The 25,040-nt window shown below is 36.0% G+C and overlaps 2 long non-coding RNA genes across 4 annotated transcripts in view; one reads left to right on the forward strand and one right to left on the reverse strand.

Moving 5' to 3' along the window:
- Positions 1-5,701: 5,701 nt before the first annotated feature.
- On the reverse strand, positions 5,702-16,924 carry LOC125326796. The gene is made up of 3 exons (XR_007204007.1): positions 16,841-16,924; positions 13,472-13,537; positions 5,702-5,770 (listed from the first exon to the last, which is right to left on the reverse strand). It is a non-coding gene; the product is annotated as an uncharacterized LOC125326796 (long non-coding RNA).
- The window catches only part of LOC125326795, a 34,230-nt gene continuing 16,349 nt past the window's right edge, over positions 7,160-25,040 (forward strand). The window contains exons 1-5 of one of the 3 annotated variants that reach the window (XR_007204006.1): positions 7,160-7,289; positions 8,455-8,545; positions 18,232-18,384; positions 19,209-19,369; positions 19,832-21,399. This is a non-coding gene — a long non-coding RNA (uncharacterized LOC125326795). Of the gene's footprint in view, positions 7,290-8,454; positions 8,546-18,231; positions 18,385-19,208; positions 19,370-19,831; positions 21,400-25,040 lie in introns of those variants that run through there. The other 2 variants (XR_007204005.1, XR_007204004.1) reach the window with 2 other exon arrangements.

Below are 25,040 nucleotides of genomic sequence, written 5' to 3' on the forward strand. Positions count from 1 at the left end.
CACCTTCCCTTTCCCTCACTAAAAAGGCTGAGGTAAATTATGGCTCCCACATCTCCTTTTCAAAAAGCGCCACTGAAATTAGCAATGCTGTAAAACCTCCCTAACAGCCATTAATGCATTCTGCAAATGCCAGCAACTAACAATGAAATGGTTACTTCTGTGTGCGGACTTCTTTATGCATCCTCAAGTCCAGCCTTGGCCAAGACCTGAAATGGCTTCTGAATAATGCATTTATCTCTCAGGGAACACCATTCTATTTTAGAACAGAAGAAGCCACGTGAACTTATCACACTGCCCCTTCCTTCACAATTCTTTTGCTGCTTGACATGTCCCCTAGGCAGACCGTGTGAGACAGACCTTTCCTCTCTCAGATTTTGCCATTTTTGGCAGCCTTCTGACATATACTCTATTCATTGCCTGCATTTACTGGATCTCAGCTGAACCATTCTCAACTGCCCATATTTTGCTGTTGCATTTCTCATCCTGCTATCACCCAGCTCTGTAACTCTATCTTGTGTAACAAAATATTCTCACTTATGAAATAGAATGGTATGAAAAGGAGCATAAACAGGCTTTCCCTTAAATCTTTACATAACTCACTCGTGTAAGAGCCTGGGGCGAGGTAAGAGGTGCAAACACATGCCCTGTGGGCGATGTTCCAGCCTCCAGGCTGGAATTATGACAAGGACATTTAGACAGCCTTCTTGACAGACTGGTTCAACAAGTCTCTTTAAATGCAAGTAAAGCTTTTGAATAATACTACAAGATCTTCTCTTTTTCCAGATTACCCTCTATATTTAAATATTTATTCCTGGTCTCTCTGTTCTGCCTTCCTTCTCCAGGTCTTTTCTGAGCATCCTCACCTGCATCACTGAAAGTGAACATGTGCACCAAGCCTTGTGTAGACCTTCTGGACAGTTTTTGTACTTCTAAATAAAAAAAAAGTCTTCTTATTTGACAAGCTGTGCACATTTCTGTAAAATTTTTATCTCTAGTGTTGAAACTGTAGAACTCATTATGCTGGGATATTGTGAATGTCAAAAGAAAATTATATTAGAAAAAAGATTAGACAGATTTAGGGAGGAGAGTACACATGTAGCTAGTAAACAAGGCAGAGGCAGTTTCTAGTTTAGAAAGTCCTCCAGCTTTTGAACAATTGCAAAAGCCAAGTTGTTCCAGGGGATGGTTCATTCTGAGCTTTCTGGTGTTTCTTTAGCTTAATAGAAAATTTTGCAATATTTTTCATGATGAAGTGTTTACTTAAGACTTGTCCAACAAAGAAAGTACGAAATTTAATTTTTAAAGAGGTTATTTTAATGTGAGGTTTAGTCAGTTTAGGCCATATTTCAAGGATTTATTATAAAAAAATACCAGTGACACTTATTTTAAATATAGGAGCTTAGTATAATAAAAATTAAAACAGAATTGGCTGTACAGTATTTATAGATGCAGATATATATATTTAGGTCTGTAAAGGCTACATAAATGGATACATCATGCATAAAAAATGAGACTTTTTTTCCCATTACTCATTATAAGGCAGTGTTGTCTAATGGGAATAAACTAGGTTAGTAAACTGCTTCTTCAGCAATTTACCTTCACAGTTGAATCCAGCTGCAACAAAAAGATAAATCATATACAAACATTTCCAGATAGCCAAATTACAAGTAGTTTAGATTTTTTCTCCTCTAGAATTGTGTTTCACATTTTTAAGATCTTTCTTCGAGTTCACAGTCTTCTATTGTAACTCCTTTTGGTAAAAGTTATTGCAACCTTACTGCCTTGCTAGCAAAAATTACACATAGAGGACATTTCTCCTCTGGAAAATGAGTTAGTGTTTTGACCTTGATTTTTCATCTACGTCTTTTTATAAAATGTTTTCAGTATGGTCCACCTAATTAAGGCCAGAGATCATGACCTGTATGATTATTTGCATTTTCAAAACAGAAGCAGAAAAATTCAAGTTGAACTTACTATCTATATAATGTGTATAAAAATGTGCATACTAGGATGTTGCTGCCTGTTCTGAGCTTCCCCTTCCCCTCCCCCTCCCTAAGACACTTGCCTCTGCCATGTGCTTTGAACTCCTTTGCTCCAAGCGGGGGCAAAACCAAATGTAACTCAGACCCTTTAGCAGTGTCTGATTGGCTGGTCACCCCGGGTCTGCCCCCAGTCCGCCCCTTTCCCCTTCTCCGAATAAAAGAGACGATCAAGGGCGGCCCTGCCCTCTCTTGGCTCTGCTATCCTCGTGTGAACATCTCTTGTTGTCTGTTTCATTTGAAAGCTTCTAACTGCAGGGAATTGAGCGAGCAGGGAGCTATATTTCTCCCTCTTTGCTTCTGCTGATGGTATTTGCTTTGCAGCTGATACAGATACCGATTTTAGAGCTACTAAAGTGCTAGATCGCCCATGCTACCTCTCTGGGTTGCTCGAGGCTTTCTAAGGCATTGAAATACAAGTGCTAGCTGGTAAAAAGCTGAAAAGATACCTCCTCGCTAGGAAAACTTATTGGACACACTGTTTTAAAATATTTTGAGAATAAGGTCATAATTCATGAAAACTTTCAAACCACAGACACTTTATAATACAGTGTATAAAAATCTTCTCATTCTTACTGAGGAAGTTTTATTAATTGTAAGCTTATAAATGTACATTTGAGACACAATGCTAGGCACTTTTGAGACATGGACACTTACGTAATTGAAGGATAATTTATGTGAAAATTAGATGACTATGTGCATTACCACTACCTTCACAACCTTGCTATATGCACTTAGACATAGAAAGTGATGACACAGAACTCCTTTCCCTCCTTAAAACTTATATGACTCAGGTTACAGTAATTTCAATAAATGCTGTCCAAATTACTCTCCAAAACAGGGTTGCTATCATGCATACTGGGAAAATTCACTCTGCTAGGAACAGTCCTCAGTCCATGCGGTTCCCTGAGCATTTCCCTGGCATGTTTTTAAAGATTGTTTTTTGTCCATACACAGAGTAAGTAAAGCCATCCCTACAGCCTGTGTCCAAGTCCTGATCAGTTTGCTAATACAGCTGTAGTCTAAGAAAGCTCCAGGGACCTATGTTTTGGACATAAAATGTAGTTGTAAGATTAGAAACCTTCTACTCTGAGTGTTTGATATTCCTGGGGGACAAAGAATCCTGAATTCTGGACCACTTGTGCATTTTATTTACCGATTGTTAATCTAGAAAATAAATAAGCCATCCCCAAAAGAACAACAGAACCTTGCTCCCCCTTCCTGTCTGAGAACAGCTTAATGTCTGGCAATATTCGATTTTCTCTTGCACATCTGCTGACTTCTTGGCTTATATATCCTTATATAGACTGTCTGCTTTAGCTATCCTTATACATCTTTTCTATCTGGTGGTACAGTCTCAGCTATACACATTGAGAAAGTTCTTTCTGTCAGGTAAGTTGCTGCTGTTCAAGTAGGCCATGAGTTTATGGACAGAACACCTTTCCTGAGGTATTTGAGTTGATATTTTGAAGCTGATGGGGGACTAGAATAGACATTCTTTATATCCTGGAGGAACATCTAAAGGTGCAATGAAATAAATGAAAAAAAAATTAATTTAAAAAGAAAGGGTTCTTGCTGCCATCAAAATGCCAGAAAATAATGGAGCAGTATTGAACTGTGAATCTCAGTCTCATTTAGTTTTAGGCCCACATAAGGACAGGATATCACCCATTCCATTTTCGTCTGCATGTAGTGAGATGTCCTCTGGCTTAGATGTCCTCTGTACTACTATATGGTTGTTTAGATTGTCTAAACATGGGCAATTCTTCCCATTCAAGTGATTTAGGGATTTAGATAGCAATTTAGATCACCTAAACCTCCTGAAGGGTGTTATATATAGCCATGGGAATATTTGGACCCTTTGCTAAATATTAAAGTCATGTTCATATTGTAACAATTCATTTATCTTTAAGACTGTGCACAGCATTATTAAAATCTACTCTTCTACTTAATTCCCTCAGGCCTGAGTTATTCCTATATATGAACTTACTGCACACTGGAAACAGCTGCTGTCAGCAAAAACAGCCTATCTGTTAGCAGCTTAACAGACCACTACAGAACAGAGGTGTGAAGTTTACTGAAGTCTAGTTGATTAAAGTCACATGCCAGCCTTAGCTGGAAAGCAAAGAAAAGAGGTATTTATAAATGTTTGGAAAAGTCTTTCAAACAGAGTTGGCAAGTACAGCTTCCTTGAAGATTTCTCTGTCTTTGTTGTATTGGGATAGATCTGTAAGTAATTTAAGATAGTACACATCCTTCATTTTCAAAAGTACATCTGGACTTGCAGGAGCTGAGACTCTCACCCTGTGAATTTTAGAGCACAGCAGGGGCTTATTTTGTATCTATAAAATACCCTGCTGTGAAGTCAAAATTATTGCCTGACAGTCATGCATATTTTTTTTTAAAGAGTGGTATCAATCATTTGGCTCATGACTAAAAATTTATCAGAAACAACATTTAGCAAAATGTCAGGGAAAAGTGACCGGTTGGGGAACATATTTTGATTGAAGTAGAGCAAATATCCTTTCTGGAAATTTGAAATAGCACAAGTCCAGATAAAATTAATAGCAACCAGAGACTATGATGCATCCTAGTACAGTTTTACAAAACTCCCAGGTAACTAGGTAAATCCTCTATTGAAATGCAAGCTTTTCTTAATTTCAACCGCTCGTGAATCAGAAGTTACCTTTTTATATTTGCATTAAGAGTTGTCATGGGTACCATTTCGTTTGTGGACAAAATGGTGCAGGCCTTCAGAGAAGAACCTTTCACAGTCACACCTGGTTCTTACCACGCTCAAGATACCTAGCTGGGGGTAGATGTGGGAGGTGCTGCAGGAAGAAGAAATAGCAAATGAGATTTTATTTTAAAATTATTAGCATAATATTACTTTGAAGACATGAAGATTTTAGATAAGGGAATATGGAGTGTAGAAACCCTAACAGATATTCTACAGTAATTGGTGACTGATAAACTGCTAATGAAAGCCTCCAAAGATATTGCCTGAGAACGGCCGTAGATGCAATTTTCTTCCTTTTTATATATATATATATATATTTTTTTTTTTTTTTTTTGTTTGGTGGAATCAGTTTTTAAAAGTGTTCAAAAAATTATCTATGCACTGTCAGATCAAATGGTGAATTAATATAGTATTGAAACATTATCTGTAATTACTTTGATAAATCTGAAACTGAAGAGGCAACGTGGGTGAGGGTTTGTATTTCATACAAATAATTTGGAATAGAGATATAGGTTAGAAGTTAAAAGAAATTACCATTCTGATATTCAGGGATCCTGTTGTGTTTGGATTTTAGTTCCTTACTCTAAAAGCTTGGATAGAAGGCATAGATTGTGAAATGAAAATTGTTTGTTACAGCGGCCTTTCTTTATGGAGGTTGAAAAAGAAATAAGAATGGTCAAAAACACGCACTTAGTTCTTGCACAAAAAGACAGGGATGGTCGCTGCTCTGAATTTAAAGGCTTTAAAAGATGATCTCAGATGTTTCTGCTAATGCGGGCATGATTCAGCTGGTTGTATTTCCTTTCCAAAAGTTCCTGGGTTTGTGTCTCTTTTGTAAAATTCAAATTGTGTCGTAAATACTATTGGTTAGTGTTAGACTGATCTGTGATTAATTTTTTCCATGCTAGGAAAATGGTTCTTTACCTGAGGGTGTGTCCTCAAACGTTTCTGTCACTGTGTACAGTGCATACTGACATGAACAGTGTAAGTCCTAGAAAAGAAAAAAACAAGAACAGAGATTGGAGTTTATTCTGTAAAAACCTTTATTCTTCTCTCCTTCAGCAGTTTTAAGAACACAAATTTAGTTTATTGGTCCATTTTGTTTTTAAAGACATAGTTGGATGGAGAACACACATAATTTTGGAAGTACAGGAAATGAGGAAATTATGATGTTTGGGTGTGTCCAAACAAGACAGCTTTTGTAAATGGATGCAAATGTTATACACAGGTTTCAGCTCAGGTTGCAGAGGGAATATGCTGCATTAAGGTAGAGCAGTAGAGCTAATCAGCCTGTCAGAATTTAATGATAACCAAATGTCTTAAATTCTAGATAATGGAGACAAAACTCTTATATTTTTGTTTAAGTACTGTCTCAGGGATTTTTGTGCTCTTGGCTACACAATAATAATAATAATTTGGTGAGGCAGCAAGTGGAATTAGGAGTTATAGTTAAGGTCCCTCAGGCAGAGATAATAGATCTTACAGTTCCTGGCAGCCTGACCTTCCTTTTACTTGTTATTCAAACACCTTGCTCTTTTTCCACCAATATGTTGGGGTTTTTCTTAATAAAACTAGTTATGACCGTGAGCTTTGCATTGAGTAACACCCTATCTCTATGAAAGAGGTGAATGTATTCAGCATTCATATCATGCTGTACCCGCTGGATAAGGATGCAGGAGCCAGGGGCCTTCCTTTGCTGACAGAGGGTGATTCTGGACATAGGCTAAAGCTGAGGTTTAGAGATCATGGGAACTAGAGGGCTGCTCAGAGCAGCACCTAGAGAGGCTTCTGTGTCTCTGAGGTAAACAGCACTGTGGAGCAGGCTTTCCGGATCATATTCTTGGACATTTACAGTCTGCTAAATTCCCATAGAGATAGAATGTGGGTGGTCTGGATCCTGCCATGGAACTGTTAGCAAAGAGATTAGTCTGAAAGAATGAGTTACATAGAGTGAGAGCTACATGGTTTGTCTAAAATTTAAAAATCTATGATTTGAACAAATTGTCATTTTATCTTCCAAAGAACACATTACCTCTGCTGTGTGGAATACCCATATGATCTGCACTGTCAGATTCTATTATTATTGTGACAGATACTGTAGCATATAAATTTTAAACTAATGAAAAAAATGTCATCTATCTTTTGGAGCTAAGTGTTCAAAGTGCATCAGCTATTCAATTTGATAGATCATTCTTCAGACAGTTTGAGAAGAATTGCATATTAAAAATACAGTGAATGGGAGAAACCCTCACTTTCAGCCAGCTTCACATTTCTTAAACTAATTCTGGAGAACTCATAAGAGGTCTACTTCCAAAAATGTTTCTTTACTCAAAGTAGCTGGAAAAAAAAAGGTAAATAAAATATTTCTCTATTAAGATAAATTTGATTTGAATAAAAAAATAAAACAGGGTATTAAAACTTAATAATGCTGTTTTTCTGTTTATTGTGGTCTCCTGGAAATAGCTGAAAGGGGAAGGAATAGCTGCGGTTTATTGCTTTCATATTATTCTGTAAGTCAATGGTATCAACATTTATGATTCTCTAATAAAAGAACACACACTTGGGTTTTCTGGAATAGAGCAGTTGATAAATTCCATTAAAGGCTTTAATGAAAACAACTTTTTTTATGGCAAGAAAAAAAAAAGTTTTGCAGGTTCCAGATACAACAAAATTTTGGATTTTTTAAAAACTGGATAGAAAATGAAGAGCTTGAAAGGTGAAACCCTTAGATAATTTCAGTTGGAAGACACATGAACACAAGGGCAAATATGAATCTAAACATGAAATTTCCTAGACTGTTTTGTTAGCATGTTCATTAGCATTTTCATGTTAGCATGTTTCATTAGCATCAGCATTTCCTTATGTTTCAAATATGTCATTTCACCAATTAAATCATTGCTTAAAATATCAACTGGTGCTCATTATTGATGAAGGCATAAACATCACACTTCAGTTAATGTATGACTTGTTGCTCTCATCTTCCCTCTTTCTGTTACACAGTTTTGGAAATAGCTCTTCTGGTAATAGCTCTTTACTCCCTTCCTCACTTTCTGAAAGTCAAAATTTGAGAAATCCACCATTGCATTTGGCTTCCAGACATTTTCCATCAACTTACTGGGAGAGTTTCGTTTACTTATTGGGAAAAAGAGGGAAAGAGAAACATTTCTTCAGCAGTAAAACAATCTACACTTAGAATAACCTGTAAGGCTTATCCTGTCAGTGGAAGTTTGGTTGTTTTTTCAAATGTGTTTCATTTCTATGTTCTCCTTAGATACAAGGGCTTTTCTTCCCATCTATGTGTGTGTTTTTGATGCCTTGAGAGCCAATGCACAGAGAGGAAATTGGAACTTTTCAGGACTTATTTGGGCGAAGCAATGGGAAAGGAAACTTGTCATGTCCATACTCAGCTTCCTTCCAAATAAAGCCCTTGTACCACTTTGGCAGCTAATGCTGAATAATAAATCAAGTTATAGAAGATAAGATGAATGAAAAGAAAACAACAGATTTTTCACTCTAAAAGGGAAGACATTCTAATATGAAGAAACTTGTCAGTCTGAAAAATCCGTGACATTTTGAAAATCATCCCTGCAGTCTGATTAAATATGGAAATGATCTTTAGACAAAGTGAACATTTCACAGTTCTGAGCTCGATATTTTTTTATTTATCTCCTGCAGATTCAAACAATTTCAGAGGATATAACTTCACATGTGGTTTACCATTGATCTTTACCATAAATCAGAAGAATATTGAAAATTGTGAAAAAAGGTCAGTGAACTTTATTCCACTTCCCCTTCACTTATATCTTCTGTTATTTAAAATAAATTGTATTATTTTTGTGCTACAATAACTTCTTGTTTTGGGGGACAACAAGTAATATCTGGGATGTTATTTACTTTGATTTCATAATAGAGTTTTGTTCAATTTCTGGTATGAAAAAGCCTCAGAGAAACACAGCAGGAGCTGTGATATTAAAACAGTTTTATTTTTTGGGCGAGCAGTAACAGGCATTTACTTGATTTCAGCTTCATTGCATAAATAAGTAGTAGTTAACCCTTGCATTTTAGTGGGAGGAAAAAGATCTAGTTTTGTTAGGATTACATTATCAATGCAATGTAATAAGTAAAGTATTTTTCTTTGTTTTTTCTGAAGAGATATTTTAGAACAGGCTGAAGTACAGACACAGTATATTTTCCAACAGGGAAATGAGAAAAAGGTGGAGCCTTCTCTCTTACTCAAGGCTGCATCAGGTTTTTGGTCATGACTTCATCCACCATTCATCAATTTTTTTTTTATTTTTGTCCATCAAAGACCAATCTGGGAATATTTCTTCTTTTTTGAAACATAAGAAATGTCCAATTCTTATGAGTACATTGCATAAAAAAATCTTCAGTACATGTTTGACTTCTCAATAAATAATTTTACTGTATGAAATCAGAGCTTCTTATTATATTTGGTCTTATTCATTTTGATGTGCTGTGATTTTTCTGCCACATGCTGTAGGTCATGCTGTGGGATTAGTAATACAGCCATTCTGCTACTGACTAGTAACTGACAGAAGCTGTTTTCATAACCTTTTTTGAAGACTGAAACATCTATATTTTTATTTCTGTTTTCCAGCTTATCTTGACTTTTCAAAATACTTGAAAGCTCCTTATCAGTAGAGTTTCAAAACTTGCAGTAAGGAATAAGTTCATTTTTTTAACTAGCGTGCTATCGGTTCAGGAAAAGTCACTTAAAAACATAAGCAAAAGAGTCTCAATATATTTTAATTGTAACCTTAAGAAAAAGGAATTTTATCTCAAATGATCAAGACTAATTATTCAGGACTTTGGAGATCATTATCAAGACTTCAAAGTCAAGTTGGATATACTAGATAAGCATGACTGCTGGATGGACTTCAGAAGATCCTTGAGAGCAAGCTGCTTTGGTAGGCTGACCTTCATCTGAAAGACACATGTACATGTGCACTCACCCAACTGTGTGCTTGTGAAATGTTTTGTGCAGCAATAACATCCCAGTCTATTCTTTTCCTAAATCAGAACATTGGACTTCACACAGGAAAGTTTTCTTTATGCTTGAGCAAACCAAATGTACAAAAAATTGTAGATGATCTTATCTTGATGTACATGAACAGCCTAGAGTAAGTATTATTATGCATGTGCCTAAAGATGAACCATCTTATTCACCTTTGCAGATGGAGAGAGCAGCATTGTGCCTGGGTTTAACATTGCTGCTCTTCTATTATGAGCTATTGAAGCAGCTTAAATTCTCTAGCTAGATAAAAAAACACAGTAGCAGTGGCTTTAGAAGTGATGAGTCAGTGTAGTAAGGAAAAAAGCTCTTTCTGTACATTTTCATTTTGTAGTATGAAGGTTTTCTCTGAAGTCTGAGTTTGAAGGTTTTTCCTGGATTTTAAAATGTATTTTATTCTGTGTTACAATCTGACTGGTGACAGATGCCTTTGCCCAAACTAAGTGCAACCAGACCATATGCCAAAGTCAATAATATGGATTGTATTTAACAATGAATGTGAGGTAGAGAGATAGAAAGAAATATAAAAGGAGGATAGAGAGAGAGAGATATCAAGGAGAAAAAAAAGCTGTGAATCCAGCAGTGTCCCTTGGTCCTTCTTCATCCTGGGCTTCTCAGTTGTGGGAGTCCCAGAGCCATTCTTCTGTGGGTACCACCTTTACGCAGTCCAAGTTTTGGTATCCATGGGGTGGTCACAAATGCCGTTCCCATAACTTGGGTATGTATGGACAATTGCTTCCTTTCCCACAGTCTGTAACAGTGGGAAATTTTTGTCTAGATGCATTAAGCAGGATGTGCTAACCAGCTTCCTCTGCCAGGCCTGGAATTAGTGCCTTTCTGTTGCAAGTGCCTCTCTTCTGTGTGTATCTCAAATTCCTGCTGTGGTGGCTTATCTTGTGACAAGATCCTTCTGTGGCCTTGACAGTGTTTGAGACAGGCAATTGGGCTCTTTAAGTTGTGAAAAGTACATTTGATGGTGTTTTAGTATTTAGAATTTAGTATTTAATAATTAGTGTTTTAGTAGATGGTTTGCTAACTTTAAGATTGACTTTAAATTAAATTGTTTCTTTTTTCCTACTCCCGAGCATTGTTATTTTAATTCAGAATTTGCTACAATTTGACAGGAATATGATATATTAAACATAATGATACTATAAAGGCTTATGGAAATTATTTTTTACACCGACTACTTTTAACACTGTATTTTACTGTATTCTAACAAATAAACAATATGTTCTCAATATACACCATCATAAGCCCTACAGCTATTTTAACAAAAAGCAAAGCACAACACGACACAGCACAACACAGAGAATTAATTTCATAGGGTATCTAGTTTGATTAGTGCATGGTACTACCCATGAAATGTCCTAATGCATTTTTACTAGACTTAAAAATAAAAATGAAAGTTAAATTTCTGAAGGTTCAGTTCTACTCTTTCTTTTAAGACAGTAGGTAAATCAGAAAGGAGATGGAACTCCTCGTGCAGTAAGGGAAATTCAAATTGGAAGGGGTAATTTACTGTGTTAGCAGGTCTTCCATCACTGTTTCTCTGACCTGAACAACCTCATTTAAATGCTAAGTTAGGGCAGGATGGGCTTTGAGGAAAATTTTGATAGAAAGTGAGTGCTTTCTAATAATTTTCTTTTCCATCTTCATTTGAAACACTTTGCCACACATTCATTTTTTGTCCTCCATCATTTTCTTGTTTGAAATATTTTGTCACAAATTTTCAGATTAAATGATCCCTTATCAGTCATAATACAAGTCAATATTAGTGATTTTTACTCTATGTGAAATAGTCTACAAATAGAAAAAAAAAAATCATAAACATACTAAGCAAATGGATTGTGTAGGAAAGAGAAGAAAGAGAAGAAAGGATGTATGCAGTCCTCAAATCAAATCGTTTCAGGTTACCCCATGAAGATCCATTATCAGCTATCTGCAGTGTGGGAAGGATGAGTTATGAAGCTCATAATTGCTGGGTTTTGTATTTTGTTTTCTTTGCGATGTGTATGTCTCAGCAGGTAGCTATTCACACACATTCTGTCATGCAGTGAGGTGGTGAGGGTCATGGCAGGAAAAATTCTAACAGATTCATTAAAATCATGTTCATATTAATCTAAAACTCAGATATGTTGCAAATAATGAATGAGCTCTGCCAGCAACTCCAAATGAATAATGGCAAAATCTATGTAATAAATAATTCAGTTATATGTGTCTTCTATTTTATAGAAACTTCTAAAGTGCTACGAGAAACATTTTTCTTAAGGAACAAACTTCTGGAGGTGAGGCAAATCTCTCTCTCCAGCTGTAATGATAAGTTTCTTTTTAAGAACTATGACATGGAATACTGCTTCCAGTTTATCTTTCAGAACTGTTTACTTGATCACAAAATGAGAAGCAAAGGCGAGTGCACAGATGTGTTGCTGGGTCCTTTAACTGCTATTCTCAGCAATACTTCTGCAGAACTAAGGTATATGCTTGTCATTAAACATGTAATCTAAGGCATATATATTCCAAAAAGGAATGCCTCTTGTTATTGTTTACTTTTAAAAATGGGAGATATGTCATAGCTGTGAGCTAAATACCTCCTTTGCATTCACATCTCTGAGTTTCCAAGCAAAACAATAATGTTAATGGAAGGTAGAGCATTTAATTTCAAATTTAGAGGCTTTTGTTGATAATGTTATTTAAACCCAGGAAGGTTATACTTAATTATAGATATGGCAGTGTTCTTGACAGTTCAACCTCTTTAATGGATTATCTTTCCTCATTTAAATATAAGAAGTAGGAATAATAAAAAAAATGAATCTACAAATGTAACAAGCTTCTTTTTATATGCTTAATAACTATCTTTGAAGAAGAATACACACTACGTTGAGCTTTAAAAAAACTGACAATATTTATTAAGCCACAAAAGAGCTTATGTAGCTTTGTGATTATGGACAGGAAAGAATTTTAAAAAAGGCAAAGTTAGCAAAAAAAAAAAGCTTTAAAGTAAGCAGAAATTACATGTCAGTCATAGACATTAAAGCTGGCTGTTTTTAAACTCCAACTGCTAAGCCCTGGGCATGAAACAAGAAAATGATGAGGTAGGCTGAATGAAATGCACACAAATGCTAATGTTTAGAACCTTACCTAAAGTTAAAAATACAAATGCTTGCTTTAAGGAAAAGGTTTCAAAAATAAAAGAATCCATCACGAGTCTCTATGAATACAAATATGCTGAAATCCACACATACGGAATATGTTAAAGATAGACTTTCCTTTCTGTTGAGAAATCTTCCTACTGTATGCTCTAAAGAATACTGGAGTTTACTGTTACAGGAATTCAGAAATAAGGGTTTTTTTGAATAGAAACATATGATTTTATTGGGGGGGGGGGAGGAACCCAGCAGTCTTCAAGCGGAGTAAGACTGTTATTGTAGCATACAAAACAGTCAGCACCAATTAATTTATTTCCTGCTTTTTTTGAATGTTTGCTATGGTAAATCACAGCATTTACTGAGGAATTCTGCAGAAGAATATGGACTGAGAATGTTTCTTAGAATAATTTTCAGATGTTGCATAATTATTTGATTTAGGAAACCACATCTTAATTTCCTTATCTATGGCATTAGATATATTTACATGTGCCTACTATAAATGCATACTTACATGAGGGTGTCTGTTTATGTGTGTATAGTATTGAAAAACATCCGTATTTTTTTCTACTGTGTTCATCTGCAAAATAAAGCAACATTGTAAAAATTAAAAAATAGACGTCTATCATAAAAAAAACCCCAAACCAACAAACTAAAAAACATTTCAAGTTAGAATATTACTACTTCTCTTTCCTGGCCAAGAGTTCTATTATGTACTTTCTTAGACTTCAAGAAAGGAGCGCCGAGAAAGCAGTGAAGGGGCAGGATTCCCAAAACTTACCATGTATTCTTCACTGAGGCTGGGAAGAAACACAGAGGAATCAGCTCACATATTTGCCAAAGCATTTGTATTCCCTTCTCAGACTCCTCTGTCCTACAGACTTTTTTCCCACCCCAGTCTAATCACCTGGTGTGCAGCTGAACTGCAGCCAGTGGACTTGGTCTCACCACTTGAAGCAGCCCTACTTTAAAGGGAAGAGCTGATGAAACTGCCAAACTCCACCAGTCTGAACAGGAAAATCTACAGTCTCTAGGGGATCTGTCTCCCTTTTGTCTGCATTCATATTTTACCCTAAATGATTGTTAATTTATATACCTAGAGTCAGCAAGAATAACAGTGATTCATAATGACCCTATTATGCCATTGCATATGCTATTGCTTTGTTTTGTTACTGCTACCATATAATTTCTGTTCCGTTTTATAACAAGTTCTTTTTTTCCATGGACCTGGCTGTGCACAGTACAGTCAGGCTGAAGCACTGCGTGGAATCTTTGCATCCTCCCATCACAAAGAGAGATAAACACTGTAGTTTTTGCAACATGAAGTTCATTTTCAATTTCCTACTATATGTGTTAAAATTAAACATTCAAATTAAAAGGCTCTTTTGAGTCACAGCTAGGACATCCATCTTTAATGGAACAGTTCATCGATCAAGACTATTTTGAATTTATTTGTCTCAGTTGTGTGTGAGCACGCATTTCTATGTGTGTGTGGCATCTGTCTTCAGAAATTAAAAGAGTATGGAAAAAATTAAGGGTAACATCCCATCCAGAATGCTCTCCCTACAATATCACAAGAAAACTGTTTTAACAATAACAGCTAGATGGACTCTTTAGTCCATTATTTTAGTCAGAAAACTTGAATAAAGATAACTGAATTTGACCTAATAATAAGGCAATAAATTATGTGACTATTGTAGATAAAGCCTTGTGAAATATAAAGCCTTGATGTAATGGCAACTGCTCAACTCATACCTTTGAAGTAAGAGCAGTGCTAGCTGTTTGAAATGTTGCAGGCAAATGCAAGCTGCAAACAGCAGTTTCAAGAAAGTTGGAAAACAGAATAAGCTTTGTTCTTCTATAAGAAATACCATTTTGTTCCGAAAAGAAATACCTTTATGAAGTAATCAATACTTTTTTAATATGAGACAGATAAAGAACAAACACAGCTCTTAAGGTTGTCTGTGTTGAAAAGAAGTACTTTTATCTTCATGAAAGAAGTAGGAAAAAAAAAGTGAGCATTCAAAATTCCAGCATTAATGTCCTTTCATGATCTGACATGAACAATGTAATTCAAGGGCCATCAGAAACAAAGGTCTAGCAAACTCCACAGCATTTCTGCATCTGGAATTTACAATCAGACCTAGCAAGGTGATGTGTCTGACCATTGTGTTTTAGTCTGTTCTCCTGCAACACCACCAGTTTTTTGCCATTAATATATGAAACCAAGTGCATTGATACAGCTGCCATTAGAATAAAAACCTAATCTCCATTTTAAGAGTTGCTGTGCTCTAAAATAAAATAAAAATTATTTCTAGACATTGCCACAAACAGCACCTCAGGGATTTCAGATTTCATAGAGGAAGCACTTAAAATCATGAACTCAGATTTCACACAGAAACTACAAATACGTATTTTTAAAATAACAAGTGCTGTATCCAGGTACTTCACTGTTTTCTGTGCTCCAAGCCCTTATTCCCAGCAGCAAAAAAGCCAGTGCAGAGATGCAGTACGCAATAGGTTTAGGAAAGGTACACATATCATTGTACATTCCTTGTCACTGAAAATGGGCTGGGTACACCAGTGGAACTATGTAAACTTGGATCCTGGAAGATTCACCCTACAGGTTGTTTTTCACGAGCTTTCTGAAGGTGATATTTCATCTCATGAATTTTCATCAGAAAATATGTTTCACTCCATACAGGTAAAAACTATTGTCTTAAATATATGCAGTGAATATTCTTATCTGAAATTTGCAAACATTTATCAAGTCAAGAATAAAGCTGTGCACTCTGTTGCATCAGTTGCAATTAAGAGCTGTAACTCAGTCATCAAGTATGCAGCCCTTGTGCTGCATACTTATGGAGAATTCTATGCAAATAAAGAATGAAATCTAAAAAAAAAAAATTAAGAAAAAGGAAAAAAGTTACACCAAAATGATCATATTTATCATTATAGATGTAATAGAGGTATTAGCTGGACACAAATCCAAAGGCTACTCCTGCACTAGTGAACTAAATAGTGATAGAATATGGTTTTCTTGCCAGCATCAAAGACCTGTTGCTACATCCTTATCATTAAGATCTCAGCCATCAAAATCCTGTGCTTATGTATCACACTGGATTTTTCAGGGGAATAGTAGGAGGCAAGAACAAAACTATGCCCCTGACCTTCTTATCATGAGTGTGGATGATGGCTTTCCAGTGCTTTTCTTCACTCCCTAACAATATATAGTGACTTGTAATGGAAGTATTGTGAAAAGCTAAACATGTAAATATGCTGGATGTGAATTATTGTAAATGTTGCTAAAAGACAGTCAGTGGTATACTTTATTGTAATCTTCAATTTAAAACCATTTTATTTTAAGAAGTGGTCAGTTCCTATTTTCAAAAGTGACCCTAAGACACTGGGAAACTTAGGTTTCACTAGCTGCAGGGTGTCTACATGTATTTTTATTCCAAAATGGGTTTTCTTGATTTTTTTTACTTATTTTATTTGGAAACTTACTTACTTGGTGTCCCTCTGTGCTAGGTACATGACAAGCTTCATACAGAGATCACAGTCCTGGAACTAGTCACTTAAAATCTAAAAATAAATGGTATAACTTAAGGCTTAAACAAACAAAGGCAGAGAAAAATAATAGTAATTATAAAAAATGAAAAGACAGAAGAAAAAAAACTGCTCTGGACTTTGCCCAGAAGAAACAAATGGTAAAAGAATTATATCACTGAATCTGAAGAAGACACAGAGTTTAGAGACAAAAACTAGGAACCCCTGATTTTCAAGAGAAAAACCATTCTATGGGTTCTATAAGAATGTCGCTTCCTAACTACTTCATATACTTCATACTACAATTAGATGCCAGAATACACAGAATACGAACCAGTATTTTCTGAAAGTGGAGAGGAATCCCCTTCTAAGAAACTTCCTTGCTTTTGTCCTTACATCTTCTTTCTGTAGGCATGTTCTCTCTGAAAAAAAAATTATATTCTTTTGAAAAACATTCACTTCAGTGTCAGCAGCAAGACACAGTGAAAAAATTATCTGTTTGTCTGCCTTTTTCTTCATCTATCAGGAAAAAGACAGAACCATGTCAAAGAAGCAGGAAAAATGAAGGATATTTTATCACCTTAATATACTGTAATACTTGCTTTATGATAGTCACTTATTTATGTAATTTTTAGATTCTTTTCTCATTTAATAGTAAGACAGTTCCTAATATGGAAAGATGACTATTTTCAGATAAATCTATTTAGTCATAATTGTTAAAATATTTTCTTTCTCCTTTCATAGTAATCTGTGATTTCTCTCTCCATTCCATTCATATTGGCTGGAAATTTCAAGTGCATAGCCTTTTCTTTTCAGTAATTCTTTCAAAAATTATTTCATATTAGCAGAGCTAGTGATTTTCTCCTTTACTGTGAATCACAAAATCTTTTTTATTTCCAAAGATAAAGAGTTTTGATTGCAAATTTGGTGAATGACATAATGAGATTACCTTTTAATATTATTATTCCTTCTTTTGCTTTAGGAAAAGAGAAATATTCTGCAGTTTAAACCATAAATAAATCATACAGCTATTTAAAAAAACCCATCCTTTAGAGATTTGACACGACCGGTATGATCACACAAAATTGTGCTATTGCAATACTGCTGTGCAGATTTGTCTGCAACGTTGGTGAGCAATTTTAACAGCTAATGCAATGGATCAGAATATTTCCTCCAGGATGAACAATGATGAAAATTTTTTGGGTCAGGCAGACCCAAAGTGTAACACATATTCTTCCTAAAATCTACAAGGACTGAAGAGAGAGTATATGTTAAACCTGCTTCTCAGTGGTTTCCCAGTTTCATTTTGAATGTATTTCTGTGCATAAGGCCATGGGTTTTGGTTAAAAAGACTTTTTTTTTTTTTTGTTTGCTTACAATCTGTGCTTGTAAGATCATCTTAAATTAGAACCCATGCTGGCACTATAAATGTGTGTATTTTTCTGTAACTAAACAAAACACAAAAAAGAAAAGGGAAAGTATCTTCTTAAAACAGTAGGCTTATCAAAATAATTAGGTGTATAGCACCAGTGTATTGGATTTTAATAGCATCTCAAGGGTTGTTTGATTAATTTTTCAATTGAACGAAGGTGAATTTTCAAAGATTTTACAAACATAGGATATTCCTTTCAAAGTAAAAATTCCTTCTCCCTCTTCCTCAAATGAACAGTTTTGCTTAAAAAACCAAGAACTTGGTAAGTCATAAATGCAATTTTGTTCTCTCAGGTAACGAAAATGTGCAGACAGAGAATCAGTTCAAACTGTGAGTTAATGCAGCCTCCTCAGTCTGTCAGAAGAACTGTAAATTCTATACAGAAGATTTGCACCCAAATGAAATGGATTTTGGCTATGCTCCTGCCCTAGATGGGTACTGTGAAGGTATCCATGAACTTTCTATTATTAATCAGAAAATACACAGAGAGATGGAGACTCAGAACCCTGCAAATTCTGTGGCATCTCACTGCCCCACTTTTGCTGGAGAGAAAATAGCTATTTTGTACTGATTTTTGTTGAAGTGCCAATCACTTTTTAGCGGTAGTAATAAACCAGGAACTCTAGTTCCCACTGTGGAAATACAGACAATCAGAAAACATTCTACACATCTACACCTTTGCTTCACAAGGGGATAATTTTGAGAGAAAGATTGCGTGAGCATGTATTAATAAATCCCAATTTTCGATCATAGCACAGTAGATAAATGCTAGTGGCTCATATTGGTAAAAAGTTTTAAAAAACACTTTCATGGCTAAAACTACATAACTAAAAACAAAAAAGAAAGATACAGGAATCTGTTTCTAGGTGTTGGGTTTTCCCTCCCCTTTCTTCATCTTTTGAGAAAATCACCATCTTCATTAAATGGGTCTTGCTAATATCATACTCCTAGATATAAATGCTTCCATTTAGGCTGCAAATCAGTTAGCAAACCTGTTTTGGTCCATATGGAATTGGCTTAATTAAGACAGACTAATATTTTGGACCAAACTAATTAATATCTTAGGAGTGGATTCAGCTTTAAGATTTTTAGCAGTCTCTTAAAAGTACGGTCTCTCAGAGGGAGGCAGCTGCTCATCATTGACATGCAAGACTAATACATTCAACTTGAAAATGAACCTGAGTAGTTCCAGCTGAGCTTTGCCACTGCAGTTATTGGAAATCTTCTTGTCACCGGAGTATTCCTAGTGCTTCTTCTTCCATCTAATTAGGTCTCAGATCCTGAAACAAAGTTACAGAAGAACTGGTGTACTCTTGCTGACTGAATTCATAGTGAAGTAGAAAAGAGCAAGGAGCAGAGAGGGCTGAATACACTGTCCTGCCATCTCCCATGGAACTGCAGCACTGCCACCCATTTCCAGAGACTGAAGAGGTGAGGAGGATAGTGCTTCCTCCAGGAGGGGGGGAAAGATGAAAGAGGAAGCAAATAATATAAATGGGACCTGCATTACTTTCCTTCTTTTATTACGGTCCAGGTTACAAAACTCATCTGGTCTCCTGACTATTACTGAACATTGCTTCTCACATTTCCTTCTAATTTATTGTTTCACTTTTCCCTTTATTATATTGCATGTATAATCACAGGAACAGGGTATTGTATTTATTTTATACTTACACACTTCCAATAGCACACCCAAGTCACCTGAGACGCCTGGACAGGATGTAGGTTTACAAAAGCTGCTGAATCTTGAATTTGCTTACTTGAGTTAAAGTCAGTCATGACAGTATGATATCTGAATTAATTATTTAGTCCTTCAGCTTGTAACTTCTGAAATAGTTTTCTTTCAAACATAAGAATTGTACATGACCTTGCATCTTCTTGTTGTCTCAACAGAGTGTTCTCCTGTGGGAAAAATGCTTTCTTCTCTACTGGAAGATCAAATCCTCAGTGGATCAAGTCCTGGACAAAAATTATGATGGTATAAATTGCCTGCAATCCTGCAATTATTGTTAAACATATATTATCTTACATATGCATACTACATATTTATTTCTTGCCTGTATAGACAGTGAGAATTAAGAAAAAATAAATCAATCCTCAAAACTCACTACAGCATATGAATACATCTGTAGCAATTTATTTTGCTCTGAGTAACATATGAATGCTTCCTTAGAGTAGCCATATCATCCTAATGACTCTTCTGAGGTTTGTGAATTATGCTAACAATGATCTTTTCTACAAGTAAACATAAAATTCACTAATATGTTAACATTGTGGTTAATATAGAGAAGGGATTTCCAATACATATGGGTTTTAATTTACTCCTTTTTTTCTGCCACTTTATTGTCCCTTCCTTTGGATTAAGCAGCACAAACATTTGGTAATTATTTTTCTCACTGCAGTATATGTTTGTGGTGCCAGCTTTTAGTTTTAGTCCAGGTTTCTTCATACAGACAATGTTTCTGAAAATGTTATTCTTACAAGTTAATAAAAAAGGTATTACCTTAATTATAGGTAGTTTCTTCTGTGAAATCAAGATGAAAGAAAAATATTTGAGAAGGTGACAGCTTTTGTATTTTGTGTTTCCTCGGTCAGAGCTCCTGCTGCTGCACAGCTCTCAATGTAAACGGTTTGCTTGAAAAATAGAGGTGTTGTTTTTCTTGGTACTTTATTTCATTTGGAATTGATCATACCTCTGCTTTCAAATTTACCAAGATTAAAAGTACATCTGAATTAATGTCAGTTTTAGATATCTATTATAATGTCAGTAGCTTGAAATCTATTATATTAATCTCACATATATCTAGTAAAGTAGCAACATGAGTCTAGGAATAGGGATTTTTGGAGATCTGACACTATTTTCTTCTTTTCTATAACTTTCTGCCTGATAATAAACAAACTTCTACTGGTTCACATTCTCTGAAATATCTAAGTGCCAAATTGTCATTGAAATCAGTTAGTCATATATATCTGAGAATATTTAAAAGATATCAGCCCCAGTCTCCTATCTGTAAGACAAGTTATTCAGACAGGAGATATCTTTAGATATCTTAACCTTACTGTCCTTGCAGAACTGAAGGCCAACAGTGTCCTGGGCCACATAGGTAGAAGGCCTACCAGCTGCTCAAGGGATGTCATCCTTCTCCTGCAATAAGCACTGCTGAGACAAATTTGAAGTGCTGTCTTTGTAAGAGAGAAATGGACATTCTGGATCTAGTCCATCAAAGGGTCACAGATACAATCAAGGAATGGGAGTGTCTTTTATATGAGAGGCTGACAGAGCTCAGGATGACTGTTGTGCCAGAGGAGAATGCCCCAAGGGGGCAATATCAATATATGTATATATTCCTGTTTGGATGGTGTAAATATGAGCTAGACTTTCCTCAGTAGTAGCCAAGGAAAGGGCAAGAGGTAACAACCACAAACTGTAGGTACAAAAATGCTGTTAGCGAGGATTTTCTTGTTATTTTCTAAGTCCGTGAGAGACTTTTCTCTCTCACAGAAGAGGTAGCAGGGAATGTAAACAACCAAGCCACCTGCAACCTTGAAAAGTCTTGTTTATGGTATAGTAGAAAAATACTCTGACAATGGATGTTTTAGGATTTTGGCCAATCACCCCCAAGGGGTGGCTGGTCCTTTGTCCAATTAGACTATGAAGAAAAAAGTCTATAAAAGAGTTTGTAAAATAATTAAATAAATCAATCTTGCTGCACAATTCCTGCCTGCTGGATCTTCTCTCCTCCTCCTCCCTGTGGCTGCGGGACACGGTGATATACCGTAGGAACCAGGCCGGCAGTAATAACAAACTAAGATACAGGCAATTAAATCAATTAAATTTAAACATCAGAAAACCACGTTTACTGTGAGAGGGTCTGCCTTAATCTGGGACCTGAACTAGGTGATTTCCAGAGGTGCCTTCCCACTTCAGACATTCTGCAGTTTTGTGATTTTGTGGTGGAGATCTTTCCATATTTTAGTTGAGGAGGAAAGGCAGAGAGAAACAAAAATATCTCTAAGAACATACCTCATAAGCAGAATTAATTTAAAATGTAAGATGCACACTTCTCCAAGTATGCAATCAAACTGTTATCATACGTAGACTCACAGAATAAGCGGAGTTGGAAGGGATCCATCACAATCATTGAGTCCAACTCCTGATCCTGTGCAGGACACCCCAAGAGTCACACCATGTGCCTTACAGCATTGTCCAAATGGTTTTTGAACTCTGTCAGGCTTGGTGCTGTGACCACTTCCCAGGGGAGCCTGTTCCAGTGCCAAACCACCCTCTGGGTGAAGAACCTTTTCCTAATATCCAATCTAACCCTCCCCTGACACAACTTCAGGCCATTCCCTCGGGTCTTATCATTTGTTCACCACAGAGAAGAGATCAGTGTCTGCCCCTCCTCTTCCTCCCACAAGGAAGTCATAGACTGCAATGAGGTCTCCTCTTAGTCTTGTCTTATCCAGGCTGAACAAACCGAGGCACCTCAGCTGCTCCTCACGTGGTGTCCCCTCAAGGCTCTTCCACCATCTTTGTTGCTCTCCTTCGGACACTCTCTAATAGTTTAATGTCTTTCTTATAGTGCCCAAAACTGCACACAATATTCAAAGTGAGGCTGTACCAGCACAGAGCAGAGTGGGACAATCCCCTCTGTTGCCTGGCTGGCAATGCTGTGCCTGATGCACCCCAGGACATGCTTGGCCCTTCTGGCTGCCAGGGCACTGCTGACTCATATCCAACTTTCCACTGACCAGGACCCTCAGGTCCCTTTCCACTGTGCTGCTCTCCAGCCTCCCATTCCCTATACCTGGAAAAGCATATGAAGTCTTGGCAGTTCCACATAATTCTTATTCATTAAAAGATCATGGGATATCTTTTTGCTTGTTCTCGTTCTCTCCTGACCTCTCAAAATGTTGTCATGCATCATACTGAAGAGGTTATACATAATTGCATTAAAATTTCTGTCAAATTAATAAACTGAACTTATATATGAAACAGAAACAGTGGGACAGAATCATTCTATGAACAAGGAAGTAGATATTCTTCTTTGTGAAAATGCTAGGTCTACAGCTCTTCAGATTTTCTTAATATGTTAAATCACATCTGAATAATTAAATCAGAATCTGTAGATTTAGCAGATTAAAAATTACCTCCTTTGAAGTGAGAGAGGTTTGATGTTCATGGAGAGGGAATATAATGATTGATTTAACTTTAGAACAGATACTGGGCAGGACTGTGTATCATTATCAGCTCCGTTTACCTATTAAGGGAAAAAAGTATTGTCTCTCAAAATACAAGAGTTATTGTTGGAAACTTAGCCAATATGTATGTTCAGAAATAAAAAAATCAGTTAGCACAGCATTTTTTATGATGTAGGACAATTGCATAATTTCAGAAAAACTAAGAAAAATTAGAAGGAGTTGGAGGGTAAACAGTACATTTTTCCTAAGAGATAGGAGAAAGACTGGTAACAACTGAAATGATAAAATTGTTATCATGTAAATATGAGGATGAGTTGAAATTTACTGAAACTGTAAAGTAGTAGTAGTCTTTTTAGGAGATTTGAAATAGAATTTAGGGAATCTATAGAGATCTGGAATTACAACTGCTAATTAGGGAAGCTCACATTTCAAAGAGCAAAGGTTTTCTCATAAAGTGTGAAATGAAACACACACAGATATTGGTCTTCAACATCTTTATGCTTTTGAGACATGAATACCAAAGGAAAGAGGACAGTAAAAAGATTTTTGATAAACTAAATTATTACAGATGAATGCTGCGACTCAGTTATGCCTTTGTTACAACTAAAAAGAATAGAAGGATCCAGAGATACAAGACATCGTTTGGTCTGGCATTTTGTACCACTAAGATGACCAGGTAAAGAAAATTCAGTTCTGTGAGGCCTGTATGGGCAACTTACAGCAAGCATAGTTAGTCTCGTGGCAAAGAGTAAGGTCAATCTGCTTGTAATGACATGACAGCAACTACAGGTTTGTGACCATGCTTTGCTAATATACATGAAGCATATGTATTCAATAGAATATGCTAATTGGCTAAGACAGAAATCTGTGCCAGGCACCATGCTAACAAATAGAGAGCATTGCACAGTTCAGTTTACTAACATAAATATGGGCATAGGTTCCAGCATCTGTTCTGGTGATAACTAAAGATGTCCTGACTTTGAAGCATTCTGGTCTGTGCTACACATACATAGGTACAGATAGCCCAGAGGTAAAAGTCTGGCTATGCTCCATATCTGATCAAAAGAAGTGTTATTTCTTCTTTCAGTCTGGTATCACACCATCTTTTTTGTTTTCATCCCACAAAGCCCTCATTCTCAAGTCTAAATTGTCCACTGTGCTGTTGCTTGTTATGCAGTATGTTTATTGGACCCCTTCTACCAAACCCTCAACAGATTACAGATCTGTAAAAGAAATAAAACTGCATAAAATCTAGAGATGTCATATCTATGTCTCTCTCTATTGTCCTAGAAAATCAGACTTTGTGAACATTTGCTTTTTATTCTTTGCCATCTTCTGCTTCCCATTCACTACATAATGCAGCTAAAATGATCTTTTATTTTAAAAGATCTTATTTTTAGTGTATCTTAGAGCTTCTCTCTCCTTTCCACACTGAGCTACAACTCCATTGTCAAGGAGCTGTAGTAAACTGGTTGATCCAAGCTAATCCAAGATAGAATTAGTGACCAACTACCATTCTCCATCTACATTGGAAGATGGAGGTGTGGTTAAGAACAGTACTCCTAGATACTTTAACAGCTTGATATTCTCTATCTTTCTCTTGTGTTTCTGCAAGATATTTTGCCTGTTTCTCTCATCCTCACACAAGACTTTCTATAATTTGAAAGATTTGACCTGGTTAGAACTGATCTTTGGTGAGGTTATTAAACATTTTTGTATGGCAGGTTTATTTTTATTGATTTACAGGATTTTCAGATTAAAAAAACTCCAAAAACAAACCAGAAGTGATGTTCCTAGACCCACCAAATCTACAGTGAATCCTCCTGCCTCTACAAAATGGAAAAAATCAGTTTCTGAACTACACTGTCCTTTTAGTAGTATTTCATGCAGTTACTGTTAG

Source organism: Corvus hawaiiensis, chromosome 5, assembly GCF_020740725.1.
Source record: "Corvus hawaiiensis isolate bCorHaw1 chromosome 5, bCorHaw1.pri.cur, whole genome shotgun sequence".
NCBI lineage: Eukaryota > Metazoa > Chordata > Aves > Passeriformes > Corvidae > Corvus > Corvus hawaiiensis.